At 48.9% G+C, this 18,462-nt stretch overlaps 1 protein-coding gene across 1 annotated transcript in view; it reads left to right on the top strand.

Moving 5' to 3' along the window:
* LOC147883027 (protein CELLULOSE SYNTHASE INTERACTIVE 1-like) overlaps positions 1 to 18,462 on the top strand; it is a 77,628-nt gene that overhangs the window by 29,622 nt on the left and 29,544 nt on the right. The window lies entirely within an intron of this gene.

The raw sequence follows: 18,462 nt of genomic DNA, 5'->3' as shown, positions 1-18,462 counted from the left end.
CAAAGCCAGACTGTAAGAAAGTGGGTAGGCATGTTTACAGCCCACCCATAACACCAGAGTCTACAGACAGCATCAAAAGTACAAATTATCTCCTTCCTCCCCCCCTTCGAGGCAATTCTAGCTAACAGTTTATCCTAGACTTTTGTCAGATACAACTACACCCTGAGAAGTAAGGCCTTCGATGGAAAAGCCTTACTTCTCAGCGTATTAGTTGTATCTGATAAATGCTAGTGGTGAACTGTTATGAATTAGGGACATGCCTCCCATATTCGAGACCAACCTGTTATTACTAAAACAGACCACTGCCCCAAGTTGGTATTTGGGCCACCCTTTTCCCACCCAGGCTGTTTGCAGCCTCTAGGTGGCTTTTACAGCCCTGTTTTGGGGCTGTTTTCGCTATATCCTGCTGATTTTTTCCGGCTTGCCCTCACGTCGACATGTTTTGCCTCTCCTTTGTTAACCTTAGGTCTGCTCTAGGGCTGGCAGAAGGAGTCACTCGCACCCCTTTGCCTTTTTTTTTTTCTTTGTCCAGCTTTCTCTTCTCTCTTCCTGTTCCTCTTTCTTCACAAAGCTAGGAGGTTGGTTCTTGACTCGGGTTTGGATCTCGGCGAGCTTAGCTTTGGAAGGTGGCCACATTTAGGATGTCGCCATCTGTAGGAGGGGCGTTTTGCTACTCCAGTTGAGCTTCCGCAGTATACCTTGGCCCTTATTTGGTTTTCGTCATCACCTTGGTACCATGGTTTCATAGCGGTTGACGTGGACACGATGCATCAGGTTCCGAGGTATCCCATTACATTCGGCCCACTAGGTCCCCCCAATGAGTACAAAGCTATTTTGTCCTCCATTGGGTCTTGTTTCAACACTATTCTTCTGACTACAACAGCCTAGTACTCTTTGATGATGTAGTATTGAAGGTTCGGTTGATCGTGGATGACCCAAGTACCTCACCGAGGTGGTGTTACTAGACACTAGACAGTGGAGTCTTCAGGCAGAGGGTCGAGGTTTCATGATCATCAAGGCAGTGCTTCCGCTATGGAAGACGGGCCACCTCGGTAGGGTTTGCTCATGCTTTGTGAGGTGCCCGCCCCCTCGGCCCAAGTCCCCCCCTCAAATTGCTAGGAGGATGGTCGGCCACCCAGCTATGATTCATAGCCTCCTCAATTGCATAGCCTTGGGTTACCCCATAAGAGGGGGTTTGGATTAGCCGAGTGGAAGGCAAGAAAAGAGGCAAGAGAGCAGCAAAGAATTTCAAGTGACAGTCTCTCCACTTAAGGCCCTCTCTGATCGCCAGCAACATGGGAGAGGGGAAAGGACTTGTCCACCACCTGGCTGTGAGCTACACCCTCCTCACAGTCCCAAACCTCTTGGATTTTCCATCAGAGGGGTTTGGACCAGGCTGGAATGCAAGAAAAGCGGTGAGAGAACAATAAAGAATTACATAGGATGGGCCCTCGGCCTAAGGCACCTTCGGATCGCTAGCAAGATGGGAGAGGAGATAGGACTTGTCCCCTCCAATTTGTGAACCACAACCTCCTCGGTTGCAAACCCCTTGCATCACACTATTAGAGGCGGTTTGGACCAGAGTGGAAGACAAGAAAAACGGCGAGAGAGAAGCAAAGAATCCCATGCGATGGGCCCATTGTAGGTATAACGTAGATGAGATCCTAAACCACTCTTGGCTCATTTTTGCATTTTGGGGCATCTACTTGCCGCTCTTTGATTCAAGTTCACTCAGTTCTATGTTTTGAGGGGTGCATTTCTAAAGCTGCAGATTCATTTCTGAGCCCTAGACCAGCTTCTTCATTTGCTGGTTATCCATTTCAGCATGCTGGCTTTGCTCCCCCAGATTGATACTATGGAGCCTCGTCCTCGTGGGGTGAAGACTCATCAGCACCACTTTCAGCTAGGGATGAGCAGCATGACAAAGCAGTGGCGCTTATTGGTGTGAGGTTGGCCAACAAATTGCTTCATCAACTCGACCTCACTACTTCAGCCAAGGAGAACCTGGACAAGCTCAAGAATACTTATGGTACATCTATTGAACTTGAGCAAGAAGCTTCATCTGCTATGTTGCATGATCTATTCCTCTCTGAGGTGATAGATGATGCTTAGTTCTATGTCTTTTTGTGTAGAGTCAATAAGGTTCTTAGCCTGGAGTTGTCCCTCTAAACTGAATGTCTTGGGAGTTAGTAAGAGGTACTCTGCCCTGGGTTGTCCCCGAAAAATGAATGTATTGTCTTTTACTTTGGTATGATGGTATTGACCACCTCATTCAAAGTAAGGGGGGGGTGGCAAGTGATGGTTTGCTCTTGCCGGTCGCATGCTGACTGAGAAGTCACTATCACACGGGAGGTGTTGGATAGTTGGACTTGCTCTTTGTAGTGAAGGATGACACTACAATTCTTCTAGACCATGGGCCTCGAGTCAGCAAGGAACCAGTTTCAATGCTTGAGAGATGCGGGGCTCAAGTGCACTCAGATCCACATGAGATTCTAGAGATGACTACCTCCTACCTATAGACTCTTTCAAGCAGAGGAGACCCCACGGGTGGTGGCGTTCCATGAGAAGTTTGGGTCCACGCCCCCCCTATAGGCATTATAGGCATCCCAAGAGGTTTTAATATGGAAGGAAAATCAACTCATCGTCAAAATAAAAGAACCTCTAAAAGGAACCCTTTGATGTGGAGAACTCATATCAAGCCCTTTAACATTCCTCTTTACCAACATAGTCATACACCTAACCTTGTATGGAAACCTAAAGTTATGTTACGGGATTGTCCTAGCTCTCCTGCAATCTCACACGTTGTTCATGAGTTGCCTCCCTCACTTCCTCATTCTCCACTTCCTCCTCCTTCACTTCCTTTAGCTTCCTCAGTTCCAAGAGCTTTTTCTTCTCGAGACTATAAAAGAAGACTTCTTTACCTAGATAGATTAATGTCTCTGGGTCTTTTTTCAGTAAAAGTTTTTGAAAAATATAATCTCAAAGTTCTTTTTAAACTTCAATACACCATGGAAAACTTATCTTTTGAGCATTTGAATCTAGTTAAGTTCCATTATACACAACTTAAATCTTCGTTGGATCGCTTCTTAAAAGTAAAAGCTTCCTTTCAAAGCAAAGAAGTCTATCTAAATAAGGAACTCTTGATTTGTATTTTTACTTCTCCCTCTTTTGACAAAGTAGGCTTAAACTCAATTTTTAAGTCTCCTGAAGTTATGGATTCTCTCCCTCATTATGTGAGGAGAATTTGGAGGCATCCAGTAGTAGCTTGGAAGTATGTAAAAACTTTAGGACAAAAGGCTTTCAACTATGGAGAGATAGGTGAAAGGCTTTCAGAGCAATTAAAATCTTCTATCCTTAGAGAACCTTGTTGTTGTAAATGTAAGAGATTCCAAAGCTTTATTGATGTTGATTTAGGACATGTAGTCACAGCTGATACTTCGATTTTGCTTTCTAGTAACTTAAGAGACCTTTTCATGAAAGGCATGAAATTTCGATTGTACTCTTTTAAAGAGTCTTGCCTTTTAAAAGCTATTGATAAGGGAATCTCAAAGTTTGCTTTGCAATTAGAAGAATGTTTAGGAGTTCAAAATATCTTAGTTGAATGGAAAGGGAAGATTTTGAAGAAAGTTGCTTTGAAACTAGAAGAAGTCCCTTCTGTTAATTGCTAAAAGCAAAGTAACCATCTTTCTAAAGAAGATGAAACTCTTCAAAAATTCCATAGGAATTTTGTCATTTCTTATATGGACAAATGTTCCAATAACTTTGTTTTTATTTGCAAAAAGCTTTACCTAGAATGTCTTTTGAGAGAAGTGAACTCGTCTGCCAAAACTTACGCGCCTGCCTTAGTTTCTAAAAAAGATTTGATCTCAAATCAACGGAGTTTTTGCAAGTCTTCTGGGTTTGTTTGCAATCCAAGTATCCCTTTTTTTTGTGCTTCTTGGAAGTTTCACAAAACTCCAAAAAAGCCAAGATTTATTGCAGCTGCTTGTGAGACTGCAGTTGCTTGTGAGACTACTTTGACGGATGTCTCTAAATGTCTAAGCTATTGCTTCAAAGCCATGTTGCCTAGTGTCCATGAACTTAAGAGGGACTTATTAAAGGAGGCAGATGTCCCCTCGCACTCAAGCTGGATTTTAAATGACTCTATAGGAGTGATTCTTGTTGTAAAATTTTTTAATTCCTCTCCAAGCATTCATAAAAGAGTCTCCTATTCTCCTTCAAACCTATGATTTTACTACGCTTTACACAAAGATCGAGTTGGAAGATCTGAAGTTTAGAATCAAAAAGCTAGTAGCTGAAGTTTTCAAGCTGAGATTTGACAAAGATAGATGCAAAAAACTAAAAGTTGAGAAAACAGCTTTATGCTTGGACTTTTTGTGGCTAAATAATAAAGATCATGACATCAGTTCTAACAAGAAAAGATACACAAAGGTAGTAAGTGTTGAAGATGTCATGTCCTTCCGAGGACGAGCTCCCACGTGAGTTGCTACCCCCGTTGCCCTTGGCTGATCCCGCTGCTTCCCCCGCCATCTCTTCCCTCCCGCAGCCTCCTCTGCCTCCCCCCCGCCCTCCTCCTCCGCCTCCCCCCCGCCATCTCTCCCTCCCCCTCGGCCATCTCTTCCACCCCCCGCCATCTCTTCCGCCCCCCCGCCATCTCCTCGGCCTCCCCCCGCCATCTCCCCTCTACCTCCTTCCGCTGCCCCCCGCCTTCCCCCTCGCTTTCCCTACCTTCTCCACCTCCTCCCCTCCTCCTTGCCATCCCTTGCCGCCCCTTGGCCCCTCTTCCCCGTTTTCTCCCTCCTTCTGCTCCCCCCCCCATCGACATCTCTCTACCTCATCCCGTCCCTCCTCTTCGCTTCCTTGCCCGGTTTTTATCTTTTCTCTTTGCAACGGGAGCTTTTTCGGAGAAAGAAATCCTTGGTGGTGAACCTCGGTCTGGCCAGAGGGGCTCTATGGCAATATCCTCGAATCGCACAACCGTTAAGGTCCTTCTTTCTCTAGTCGACAAGCAACAGGTACAACAAGCAATTTAGTCCTTCCAGGGCAATACGATCGTGGACAGAATTGTGGACCTCACACCCACAAGGAGACGGGTGTGAGAGTGGATCCAGGCGAGCTTGGCACTAGAGGGTGACCACATTCAAGAGGTCACCATCTACGGAAGAGGCGTCTTTCTCATCAAGCTGAGCTCCCCCGATACTGCCTCGACACTTGTGGAATAGAGCCCCATCCGGGTGAGCTGTTGCTCCTGTTGCCTCTGGCTGATCCTGCTGCCCCTCGATCATCTCTTCCCTCTGGCAGCCTCCTCTGCCTCCCTCTGTCCTTCTTCTCCGCCTTCCCGGGGCTCCCAAAGGAATATAGAGCCATCCTCTCCTCCATTGGTCGAGCATTTGGCACGGTGTTGGAGTCTTCGGCAGATTCGGCCGCATCAGTGGTAGCAGATGACGGGGTCCCTAGGATCAGACTGTTGGTTGAGAGCCCAGAGTCCCTCCTAGAGTTGATCCTCCTAGAGACCCTTGAGGGGGGTACACTTCATCAGCGTGTGGAGATTTCTGGGTTACTAGGCCAGTCTCTTCGTTGTAGACAAATGGGTCACCTAGCCAGAGATTGCCCTTGCGGCCAAGGTCGGGCTCCTCCCCACCACCCCCGCAGAGCAGGCAGAGTCAGTAGGCCAGGGCCCAGCACCTCCCAGACAGAAGTAACAGGAGTCTCAGACCTCTTGGGTGACCCCTTCAGAAGGGGACTGGACCCTGGTTAAAAAGAAAAAGAAACCAAGCAAACTAGCTTGAAAGCGTCGTAGGCAGAGGACTAGACGCAGAGAGAGAGAGAGAGAGAGAGAGAGAGAGAAGAAGAAGAAGAAGAATATATTATCGTCCTCTGAAGACCAAAACCGGCCTATGGGACCTGAGCAATACAATATCACAAGTACATGAAAGCTCCTCCCGAAGATGGGAGGGTGGAAAGAGAAACCACCTTCTAGGATTCAGGTGGATTCCTATGCTTGAAGAGCTTATACACAAATGTTCCTAAAGCTGAAGGTGACCCTTTATGCAGCAAATCAGCCAGTTTGTTATGTCCCTCAAGGAGGTGATTGAACTCTTCCCTAATGTGTGCATAGTGAGGGCATATCATTACCATGTGCATAGAGAGAGAGAGAGAGAGAGAGAGAGAGAGAGAGAGAGAGAGGCACCTGCGGAGGAGCATCAGTAGGAGCCCATACGTGGAGACCCATGTCCTCCAGCGGTAGGGGCCACGGTTCAACCGGTGATCCTCTTGTGATGGAGGTCCAGTGTCCGCATTCACCCTTGTATCAGTAGCGAGCTCCAAGAGCTCCTAATGCTGCGATGGCGGAAGCTGTGGAAGTTAGCCCAACAACGGTTGAGGAGGAGTGGATTTAGAGCCTTGGCGAGCTTGATCAGCAGGGTGGACCTGTGGTGGCCCCTACTCCTCCCCGTCCCCCTCCCCCCGATTCCCTCTCCCTCTCCACTGTCCCCCTTCCTCCTGAGTTTCCCCTGCCCCCATCCCTTGCCTCTCCTGCTATGGTCATCCTCACCACCCGTCCCCCTCCCTCCGCCTCCCCCTCTGTCTCACTCCACCTCCTTAGTAGGTTCTTCATCCTCCTCTCCTTCCCCCTCCTCCCTAGGACTTGCCTCGACTCCCTTGCCAGCGGGCAAGGGTAAGACAACGTCCCCTTTCGCTTCCTCGTCGTAGCATCCTGTCCCCTCTCTCCATCCGGGGGGGAGCCATAGGGAAGGGGCGGTCAGCAGCTCCCAACTTCTAGCCTGGGCGTCCCCTGCTGCGGGACTTTTGGAGTTTGGGGCTTGGAATTATCTTGAGATTCTGGACTCTTACCCTCTACCCCTAGAGGTAACGCTTGTGATCTTGCAGTCCCAGAAAGGGGGTTTGATCAGCGTAGTGGACTCCCATACACACCTAGTTTGGAGATTCCAAGTGGTATTTGATGCTATGCTGGGAGATCAGATTTTAGGCATGATGAACGAGTGGATGGGGCCACAGGGACTCGACCTTTGGCACGCCCATGGTGCTGAAGTGATTTTTCAGTTGTGCTTCACGTGGGAGACGTCGATGTGTGGTTTGGTAGTAGGGGTTATTAGATTGTCGCTTGAGGCAAAGGTTGATCAGGCATACTACTGGCCACTCAAGAAGTGTGCTGATTTGTTCGGGGTGGAAGTCTCCTTCATGATGAAGTGGGCACGGAAGATTGGCATTGAGCCGGTGCCCACCCTAGTATGCCGACGTACGAGACACAGACTACTCGTCCTCCAAACCCCTGGCAAAGTCCCAAAGGGCAGTCTTCCTAGAACAGGCACCCACTCACAGGAGAGCCTTGTTTTTTGCTTCATCGTCCTCATGAGTTGGACCATAGTGAGTTGGAACGTGCACGGGCTCCACGATCATGCTCGTAGTCAACTGCAGTACCTGATTCGTCGGCAGGAGTTGCAGAGGGCAGTGGTAGGGCGGGCGGTGGACATTCTCTTGATTCAAGAGTATTTGTTCTTACCATCAGACATTAGACGGCGACATTATCTCCTTTCGGGGAGAGGCCTGGAGGTGTGGTCCGCTGCTGTGGGACAGAGTGGAGGGGTCTGCATCTTGGTCTCACAGACAGTGGTTCCAGAGGTCTATGATTAGGGCGAGCTTATCCCAAGACAGGCAGTTTGGATGGGAGAGTCCAGGATTGGGATCCTGAACGTGTATGCCTCAGCGTGCAGATAGCATTGTCCGGCCTTTTGGAGGGGGCTGACAGAGTGTCTTCTGGATGTTGACTCCTGGATCGTTGGAGGAGACCTCAACAACCTGGAGTTTGGGGAGGACAAGCAGGGCAGTGCCTCATTCTCTAAGATGCCAGCAACAGAGTGGAGCACCTGGGAGCAGTTCATCTTCATGATCAGTGACAGAGACCCGTGACGAGATCCAGAGTTCAGCAAGATACTTGGAAGCCTCCTCTTCTCTTTCGGCTAGAGGAGACATGATGGATTGCTTGAGAGGCTGGACTGTTTCTACGTTGGGGACTGGGCACTTCACAGAGGCGGCTCTACCAGGATTCTGGCAGCCACCACGATGTCAGACCACTCCCAAGCAGTACTACACCTCGAGCAGTACTGTCGAGGTCTTTCCCAAAAGGAGATCCTCATTCCGGAGGACCTCCTACAGGATGGGGAGATTCAGCAGTTATGGCAGAGATTTGGCAGCAGTCAAAGGTGGCACCTTGCGAGGGATGGGCTTCGTGGGTAGCCGATGCAATCCAGAGGAGCAGTGAGGAGTTGTAGGCTCATGCCCTTAGACGGAGGAGGGCTCTTTAGGAGCGCGAGCGGGCACTACGGAGACACCTCGCCTTCATAGAGAGGCTTATGGAGCAGGACCCAGGATCCTAGTGGCTTAGTGGTAGGTTTGAGAGCGCGCACCTTGAGCTTCAAGACATGGAGATTCGGCAGGCTGAGTTCTCCTATCACTCCTCCCGAGACCGATGGGTACAGCATGGGGACAGGATGATGAAGCAGTTTTTTCAGACCACTGGACCTCGATCGGCAGGCACGTAGCTGCAGCGTTTACAAGATCCGCAGGGCATTATGCACACCGATCCGCAGAGATTCTAGAGTTGGCAACCGGTTTTTACAGTTAGCTCTTTCAGACGGAGAGGATGACTCCAACTTGTCTTGTGGCTCGTGAGGTAGTCTCGCAGGATTTCTGCAGGAGTCTGGAGGAGCCTTTCATGGACGAGGAGATTTGGGAAGCCCTCAAGGCTCTCCCGATCCGGAAGTGTCATGGAGAGGATGGCTTGACTCCGGCCTTCTTCCGGAACTTTTGGGAGATCATCTCCATCCCTTTTCGCCTAGCCCGCCAGGAGATCTTCGACATAGGCTCCCTTCCTCGCTCCCTTTCTCCTCTTGTTTGTGGCGGAGGCTTTGGGCTACTACTTGAGACTTATTTCGTCAGGAGCGCAGCATCCTGGACAACATCTTCATGTTGTGGGAGGCAATGGATTGGATTTAAGAAGGCTTACGACAGGGTGGAGTTGTCTTTCCTGGAGGGTACTATGCAGAGGTTGGGTTTATCAGACAGATGGATCAGAGGAGTTTCTGCGCTTTATGCGGGGAGCTCTAGTCAGATGCTTGTCGGTGGACACACGGGCGAGGTCTTTCCTCTCTCTCACTCGGTCCGCCAGGGCTGTCCCCTCGCTCCCTTTCTCCTCTTGTTTGTGGCGGAGGCTTTGGGCTACTACTTGAGATCTTAGGTGGCGGGGCTCATAGGGTTGAGGCTCCCAATCAGACAGTAGGAGGAGCTGCTAGACTCTGAGTTTGCAGATGACACGGCCTTGTACGTAGAGGGCACCACAGCTAGCTTGGAGAGTTAGGGGAGCCTAGCTATCTACTGTGAGGCCTCGGGTATATGGATCAAGTGGACAAAACCCATAGGTTTCTTCATAGGCTCTGAGGAGATATAGGAGATTTGAGAGTGGGGGAGCGACTTTAGATTTTGCTGGGTACAGCGGGGCCAGACAACGACGTACCTCGGATGCTAGGTTGGTATTGATATTAGAGCAGAGCAACAGATCGCCCCGGTCCTCGAGAGTGTTCTGCGTAAGCTTCTCTACTGGAGCTCATCCAAACTCTCCCTAGCGGGCCATGCCTTAGTGGCAAACTAGGTCCTTCTTGCCACGCCCTGGTATATCGCCTCCTGCTGGTGTTTCCACAGAGGGTGCATTGGGCAACTCCGACAGTTGGTTTGGAACTTCCTTTGGGCAGGATCAGACGGCATGAGGAATACTAGAGCTCGGGTCGCTTCGCTTGATAGACGGTGATCATGCCCTAGGCATTGGGAGCCTTGGGTATCATTGATATGAGATGTAGAGCAGAGCCCTCTTGGCCAAGTTGGTTGTGCGCGGCCTCACCCAAGGTGCAAAGCCTTGGAAGCTTCTCTTACGGTGAGGGCTTCTCAGGAATACCCCACGTACTACGGGGCAGTGGTAGCATTTACACAGATGGATCTTCTCAGAAGCCTCCTTACAGGAAGGGTTCCCCCTTGATGAGGAGCCTCCATAGGGTCTGGCAGAGATTAGTAGGGGCCTCATTCGTGCTCAGTCCCGCTGTAGAGAGGAGTTCGAGCGTCAACCCCTTGTTTAGCACTCGGAGATCAGGGATCAGGATGGGCATATGCTTGAGCAGCGGACTCACATTGGTTGGGCACAATGGGACAGTGGACTGACAAACTCCTTTGGCAGATGGAGCAGATTACCCATGGAGGCAGAGGCTAGGTTTGGCGCCTTAGCGCATTTGCGAGAAGCAAGGCAGCGGATGAGGGAGATTGACGTAGCCATCCCTGAGTCCTGTTGGGAGGGACTTCACGTGTGGATGGACAGCAGATGGTTGGGTCAATTTTCTCGGACTGGGGTCCCCTTGAGGATGATGATGCAGCGAGGCAACGCGCAGCCTGGTTTTTTCCGTGTAGGACTTGGAGGCCTACTTCAAGCACTCACTGAGAGAGACCCAGAGATGGATGGGAGTCTGGATGGTGGGACGATTGGGAAAGGAGTGGCACATTGATCCCCCCAGTGTCCCAGAGTAGGATGCCTCCACATGGCGCCTCTGGCTTTGGGAGGGTAGGCCAGGGAGGTCCAGTGGGATTAGGGAGAGTGGTTTTGGCCCTCCAAGAGTGGCCTTGCCGAGCAGGTGGATGAGGTGCCCTTATTTTCCTACACCACACGGATAGGTAGGAGGCTTCAGATGGACTCTTTGATTTGGACCCCTTCGAGGGAGAGGCATTGGGAGGTCTGTTCAGGTTTTGGACGTGGTTATGGTTCAGGTTTTGATCAAAGTGGTGGGACGATTGGGGAAGGAGTGGCACATTCATCCTCCCAGATCCTAGAGCAGGATACCCCCATGGCGCCTCTGGCTTTGGGAGGGTAGGCCCTTGAGGGAGGTCCAGTGGGATTCGGGAGAGTGGTTTTGGCCCTCCAGGAGCGGCCTTGCCGAGCAGGTGGATGAGGTGCCCTTATTTTCCTACACCACACGGATTGGAAGGAGTCTCGCCATCTGGTCTGCTGTAATCTTCTTCCTGACGGGAATAAAGTGGGTGTGCTTGCTGAATCTGCAGATAATAGTCCATATCCCATCATGTCCCGATGGTGTTCGAGGAAGATTGAAGATAAAATCGATGGCAATCTCTGCCAGGGTCGATCGGGAATAGGTAAAGGCTGCAGCAGTCCAGCCGGCTTCTGTCTATCATATTTCACCTTTTGGCAGGTGATGCATGTCCTGACATATGCCTCGACATACTTCCTTAATGATGGCCAAAAGAAATAGTGCTCCACAGATTTGATGTTGGCTTCAATGCTTGTGTGTCTTGCATAGGGTGGAGCATGACTCTCTGTCAACACTTTTGGCCTCAACTGTTTCGTGACACATAGTCTGCCATGCATCATCAGAAAACCTTCTTTGAGAGTATAGTGCTCATGCCTTTGTCCATCGACCAACTGATCATAAATCTGTGAAAAATCAGCATCATTGGCATATTGATCCTTCATGGCATCAAGCTCATCATGATATGCAATGGTCATTGCTGAAACTTGCGGCTTAACAGACACTGCATCTGGGGTGGGCTTTCGTGAGAGTGCATCTGCAACAACATTCTTCTTCCTAGGCACATGCACAATCTGAAAATGAAACATAGAAAGAAAATTTGCCCACCTCATATGCTTCTCAGACAACTTTCTCTGAGTGAGAAAGTACCGCAATGACTGATGATCGGTCTGAACATGAAAATCAGCACCTAAAAGATAATGCTTCCAGGCCGAAAGAGCATGTATGACAGCCAACATCTCTTTCACATAGATGCCAAAATTTATTTCAGCGTTCTGGAGCACTCTACTCTCGTATGCCACGACTCTACCATCTTGCATAAGTACCCCTCCTACGCTGTTCCCACATGCATCTGCTTGGACAGCGAAGGGTTTGCGAAGATCTGGCAAAATAATCACAGGATCTGAGCAGAGTTTCTCCTTCAGTAGGTCAAAAGCTGCAATTTCAAAAAAATCTGGATCAAAACAACTACAGGAATTGAGCTTGGTGAGCTGCTGCTCCTGCCCGCTCCCTTGCTGCCCCCTCTCCTTCAGCCCCTCCCTCAGCCCCCTCCCTCTGCCTCAGCCGCTCCCCCTCCCCCGCCCTCAGCCTCTCCCTTCCTCCCCCTTCTCTCCCTCTCAGCCCGCCCCCTCCCCTCCTCTCTCAGCCCGCTCCTCCCTGCCCTGCTCCCCCGCTCCCTCTACCCTGCTCCCCCGCTCCCTCTTCACTACTCCCCCGCTCCCTCTACCCCGCTCCCCTCACCCCTGCCTCTAACCTTGCCCCCGCCTCTACCTCTACCCCGCTCCCTCTACCCCGCTTCCCTCTCCCCTGCCTCTACCCTCCCCCCCGCCTCTTCCCTCCCTCCTACCCTTCTTCCGCCTCTACTCCTTCCCCCCGCCTCTACCCTCCCCCTATCCTTCTCCCGCCTCTACCCCTTCCCCCTGTCTCTACCCTTCTCTCGCCTCTACCCTTCCCTCCGCCTCTACACCTCTCCCCTCTATCCGCTCCCTACCCCCGCCTCTACCCCCCCATCTCTACTTACCTCTCCTCTACCTCCTCCTACCCTCTCCTGCTCAGCTATCCCCTCCCCTCTCAGCCCGCTTCCCCTTCCTCACTCCCCCGCTCACTCCACCTTGCTCCCTCCCCCCGCTTCTGCCTCAGCCCTCCTTCTACCCCGCTCCCTACCCTTGGCCTTTTTTTCCTTTTTCCTGTCTCCCTCCTCTTCCTTCTCCCGCATGGGGTACCTAGAGTTAGGGTCCTCTGTAAGGATCCTAACCTCACGATGGACCATGTTATAATCTAGCGCCCGGATGGTTCTTTTTTCGCCAGAGAGTAGAGATTACAGGCAGGCAGGACCAGTGCAGGATATGCAGGACCATTGGACACTTTGCCCGGGATTGCCCCAGGAAGAAGAAAAGGCCCAAGAAGCCCTTTGGTACAGCTACCACCCCATGGCCTCGACAGGGGGTGGTATAGGTCCAACACCTGCTCCTCGACCTCCGCATGGCGGTCCTCCTCAGGATGGTGGTGGTACAGGTCCAGCACCTGCTCCTCGGCCTCGACAGGGGGGTGGTATAGGTCCAGCATCTGCTCCTCGACCTCCACATGGCGGTCCTCCTCAGGATGGTGGTATAGCTCCTACTCGCCAGAGTACTCTTCCACTGAGCGCTCCTTTGATACTGACACCTTCTACCTCAGGTGAAACCGGCCTCTAATCACTCAGAGGGCAGTGGAACTAAACCTTTAATCACTTCAGCACCTATTTACAGCTCACAAAGCATATATCACAACCATTAACCATTGCATGATCACCGTTTGGCATTTACCCATTTGTTCACAAACAAAACCATTGAAAAAGGGATGGAGGCTAGAATGCCCCTGCTCAACAAACATAGACAAGTGCACCCGATTGGCCCCAAACACCGTGGCGCCCCTTTTGGTATTTCTTTATATTTCAGAGTGAAATGATTACAAGTTGCATCTGGGAGACCTTCCCTGCATCTGAGCATGCAGCCCCAATTCACTAAGCCTTCGCAAGGCTTTCAAGCATAGAACACCATCACATAAGTGCACTTAACCCATAGGCTCAACCCAAAGGCATTCTCTTTTCTGAGTGCAATTCCATTGGCTGTCCAGATGCAATCACATTGCACCCCAGCTGCACTCTCTTTGAGTGGTTTCCAGATGTCATTCACAAAGCTTTTCAAAGCTCCAAAATAAAATCAGCAAAGTATCCAACCAAAGAATGACTCATGTAGCACTGTTTGGGCACCTGTGAACCAAGAAAGAGGCGGCACACGAGGCCAACCAATAGCTTATGGCAAAAAGAAATTGCAGCAGCAAAATCACAACTCACCAAGCCCTAAAAACTCGAACTAAGTCCTCAATCGCCAAGAGGACATAATAGCCAATGCCCAATTGCATTCTCAGCCAAAGAGGAGTGCAAAGGCATGAAGAAAGAGCATTTACAAGAGCCAACCAGCAAGAATTCCACTGAAAAATGCGAAAAGAAGCAATTCTGTCGTGAAGAAATGGGAGTTCTTGGGCTCAAAAGAAGTGTGCTTTAGAGAGGAATGCATTGAGAAGGTTTTGGAGAAAATTCATTGCCAGAAAGTCCTCCAAAACTGAGAAAAACCAGTCAACCAGCGCGTGGGACCACTTGAAATTCAACAAAAAGTTGTAGCTTTGCAAGAGGAGAGGCCTAGGAGGCGGTAGAAGCAAAAAGGTCCAGAAAAAGCCATTTTTGCAAATTCGACCAGCAAAAGAAGTGCTCAGCTCTGCTCGTTCTACCAAACGCACGGAGGGAAAAGCATATCACCACAAAGGGGAGGCAGAGGGGAAGCCATCGGGCCAAACGGAAGTTGAGGAATCCAAACGGGTGAGGAGTTATGAATTCAGCTGAAGAAGGTTGAAAAACCAGTCCAAAATCTCAACAAAGGGAGAAGATGAGAGAGAAAACCACACGTGTGAAGTTTAGAAGGCCCAAGAAGGTCCAGGAATGGCAAAGGAGCATGTAGAAGGCACTAGAGCCACCTGGAACTCTAGGGGGGCCACTGAAGGTACATGGCCCTCTAGGGGGCCCATTAAAAATGCCACGTCGTCATTTCCCAACAACCACTCTTTTAATTCCTTGGAATGCCTTTGGGCCTAGGGATTAATTACGCTTATGTGCTAGGCACCATGCCGCGTTTAATTACAAATTATTAAGCCCACGCTTGGACTTTTAAACCAAAGTTGTCACGGTCTTGTAGAACATTAAAGTACTTAGAATTTCACGCCCCCGTGACATACCCCTCTCTTGAAACAACAAACCACAGTTTGCTGCCCCAAAACACAGAAGTGAGCATGAAAGAGTATACAAGAAAGCCGCAACTATAGTATATAGAGACAGTGAAAATATGGCTAGGAGAGGCATGCATCCATCTATATACACTGCTCAAAATCTATGTGATCCTCGGCGATCAATAGTCAAGATGCATCAATATCATGAAGTCTCACAGCAGAAATACTATTAGCTCAATATCTCGGATGAAACATACAGTGTCATCAAGCGACCTCATGAAATCACGGTGAGCCTGTCTGTACTGAGGGAGTGGAGGTGCTACCCCCCTCTCGAACACCAGGTAATGCTCCAGACGCTCACTCTGCTGAACTACCTGTAGGAGCCCGGACTGCAGTCGGCTCTAACTGGAAAGCATCAAGGTAAAGCTGCAATATCCCAGGTGAATTTGCCAGTTCACCTTCCTCCATCCATTTTGCATCAAGTGATGGGTAATTTTGAAATTTTACCAAGTAGCGACGGATAAGTTTACCCTTGAGCTTTCTATCTCTGTGTGCCAGAATCTGCTCTGGGACCAGAAGTTCATCCTGTTCTTCCACTTCAGGCTGCACCTCATCAGGTAAATCCTCGGGAGAGATCTTTATGATATTGCTGTAATAAGCTCACATGAAAGGCATTATATATCTTCCAATGCGGAGGCAACTTCAGCCTGTAAGCTACCTCATTTATCTTTTCAGAAACCTGGAAAGGACCATAGTAACGCATGTTCAGCTTTGTGTACAACCTTTCCTTGCCTTTCTTATTTTTCAGCCTTGCCTTCTGAAAATGCAGCAACTGTGAATACCAATTCCCTGCGGTGCTTATCTGCTGCTCTTTTCTGCTTGTCCTGACTTCTTTGCAAGGCATATTTGATCTTCTTGTAAGCGTCTTTAAGGTCCACAAAACGATCAGCTTCGAAGAATTTCTCTTTTGTATGCAAAATGGGAGGTATCTTCCTGGCACCTTCCACTATTTTAAAAGGTGCTTTACCTGTGGATGTGTGCACGGTACTATTGTAAGCATATTCCAGCAAAGGCAAATAATGCTCCCATTTGCTTTTGTGGTCTGAGACATAGCATTTAAACATATCCAAGATGGTAGAGTTTTCCTGCTCTGATTGTCCATCAGACTGAGGGTGAAAAGATGACGAAAAATTCAGCGTAGTGCCCATATTTTCAAACAGCCCTCTCCAAAAGAGGCTGGTCATCCTAGGATCTCTATCACTGATTATGGATTCAGGCATCCCATGATACTTGGAAGACATGCTGTAGAAACAATTTGGCCATTTTCTTACTGGCACAAAGTGGGCTTGTTTGCTAAACCTGCAAATTATTGTCCACAATCCATCATGTCCATCTTGACTTGCTTGTTTATTTTTGCTTAGTCACCTTCTTCGTTAGTTTTTTATTTCTTGTTTTCTTTCTCTTTTGTTTATGACGTATTTTAGTAAGTGCTTGGTTTGCCCAAGAGACTCCGTGGGTCTTTAGAAACCCAATATAGCTGCTTATGCTTGGGCACTAATGACGACATAAGTGTTGCTTTGCTTGCTAAGTATGTCTTCCTTTTGTTTCTCAGAAAAGTTTTTGTTACCTCTTTTTTCTTCTCTTTCGTTTTGTGTAGATTTTTGGACTCTAGAACAACAAAAAATCTAAATTTGTATGATTGGACATATTTTAGTCTTAGGTATATTATGGCATAGCTAGAGGCCCATTTCATGGATGAGGAGCTTTTGGAATCCCTCGAGACTCTCTTGATGTAGAAATGCTTGGGTAAGGACAAATTCTCCCCCCATTGTTTCTTTCGGTGTTTTGGGGTACAAACTAACACTCCTTTGCATTTGTTTTTCAAGCGATTTTCAACTAGAGTTTGCCCCCTTACTCGCTTGATTCCAAAAGAGGACCGAGTAGACATTTGCCAGTTGCACCCGATCACATTATTGGACACAACCTACAGCTTCTCGAGTTGGTTGCTTCGTCCCTAGCTGCCTGACATCCTCTATGATACTTTGACATGGTTTGTTCAGGGAGATTCAAGAAGGCTGATGACATGATGGATTGGACTTTCTTGGAGGGCACCATGTGTAGTTGGTCTTTTCAGACCAATGGGTGTGTCACCATAATGCAAATATCCTAAGTCAAAGTACAGTTGACTATTTATTTGATCATAATTAAAGAAGTTTATATGTATTAATTATGGTCAAAGAGTTATTTTAATGGTCAAAGGATTGACTACGGTCAAAGATACTTGACTCCAGTCAAGTAAACCTGACTGCGGTCAGAGAGTGTTGACTTCAGTCAACAAGACTTGGCATGCGCCAAGAGGCTTAACCCCGGTTAACCAAGATGTGCCAACTTCGGTTGGAGAGACTTGGCTATAATTAAGGCGCCTTGACCCTTAGTCAAAGCTCTTTAATTATAATCAAGAGTGTTGACCCTAGTCAACCAGAGAAAATATATATATGTTTATTTGTATATATATATTTGTTTTGATGTGCACATGTGTTCAGTGGGGACGCCCACCGTGACTAGGATTAGTCCACAGTGCGTTATTTGCATGCAAAGCGCTAACAATTAATGGGTACCATGGTGGTGCGCTTTAATTAATTGTTGCAGGTACTAGGAAGGACTATTTTTCCTAAGCGAAATGGGAGCCTGACAAGCATCTAGGAGGCGGTTCGTGTGACCGAGAGCTTTGAAGACTCCAGAATGGCCCTTAGAGGCTTGTAATAGGATTTAGTCTAGATTTTAGACAAGTGGCATGTTGCCAATTTGAATGGAGCTTGAAGCTCTTGTAAAAGTGGATTTTTCACGTTTTGAAAGAGAGAGACTTACGAGACAGCTCTAAGCTGAACTTCTGTAACAGAATTTCTGCAATTAATAAAGACCTTCGGGGGGGTCCAGCCCGACAATTTGTCCTGGGCCCTAGTGTATCTTCAGAGAGAGGGAGTGAGGAAGTGTTGGAGAGTCGAAATTCCGTCTGGTTTTATGAAGCCATAACTGTTTTCCCGTCTGGTTTTATTGGTATCAGAGCTTGGCTTCACAGTTTCTTTAAACTGTGACGATCCAAGAGACAAGGAGAGAAAGAAAGCATGGACCCACCGTGACCTTGTATTGGTACGGGGTAAGTGTGACGTGCAGGCGCAAGTATACCTGGGCAAAGGAGGTAGTCGCCAAAATTGACGAGAACTAGAAAGCCTGAGCGAATCTGGTTTTAGTAGTACAAGCAATCGACGCAAGCACTAGTTACGGGATTTTATTCGGAGGACTCGTCGTGAGCAGAAGATTTTGTCCATCGCCTGGAGCTTCCGATGCTATGCGTCAAGTTGCAAGTATAGACTATCAGGAGATGTAGTTTCGCCACATATGGTCAGGCGTGGAGAAGGTGCGAAGGAGCAGATCCTGAAGACGGAGATTTTTGGCTGGACTTCGTATTCGTGCGACGCTGACAGATGTGCGCGACGAATTTCGATTTTTGCCAGCCAAGGTTTAACCTTAGGCTTACGTGGCAACCAGCAGGGCAGATGATGTGGCACAGGTGTACATGTGGCATGCACAGAGCTGACGT

Source organism: Dipteris shenzhenensis, chromosome 28 (assembly GCF_047967505.1).
Source record: "Dipteris shenzhenensis isolate YYH24624 ecotype China chromosome 28, Dip_SZ_1.0, whole genome shotgun sequence".
Taxonomy (NCBI): Eukaryota; Viridiplantae; Streptophyta; class Polypodiopsida; order Gleicheniales; family Dipteridaceae; genus Dipteris; species Dipteris shenzhenensis.
Note: the sequence above shows the minus strand (reverse complement) of the source record. Positions and strands in the feature narration are given on the sequence as shown.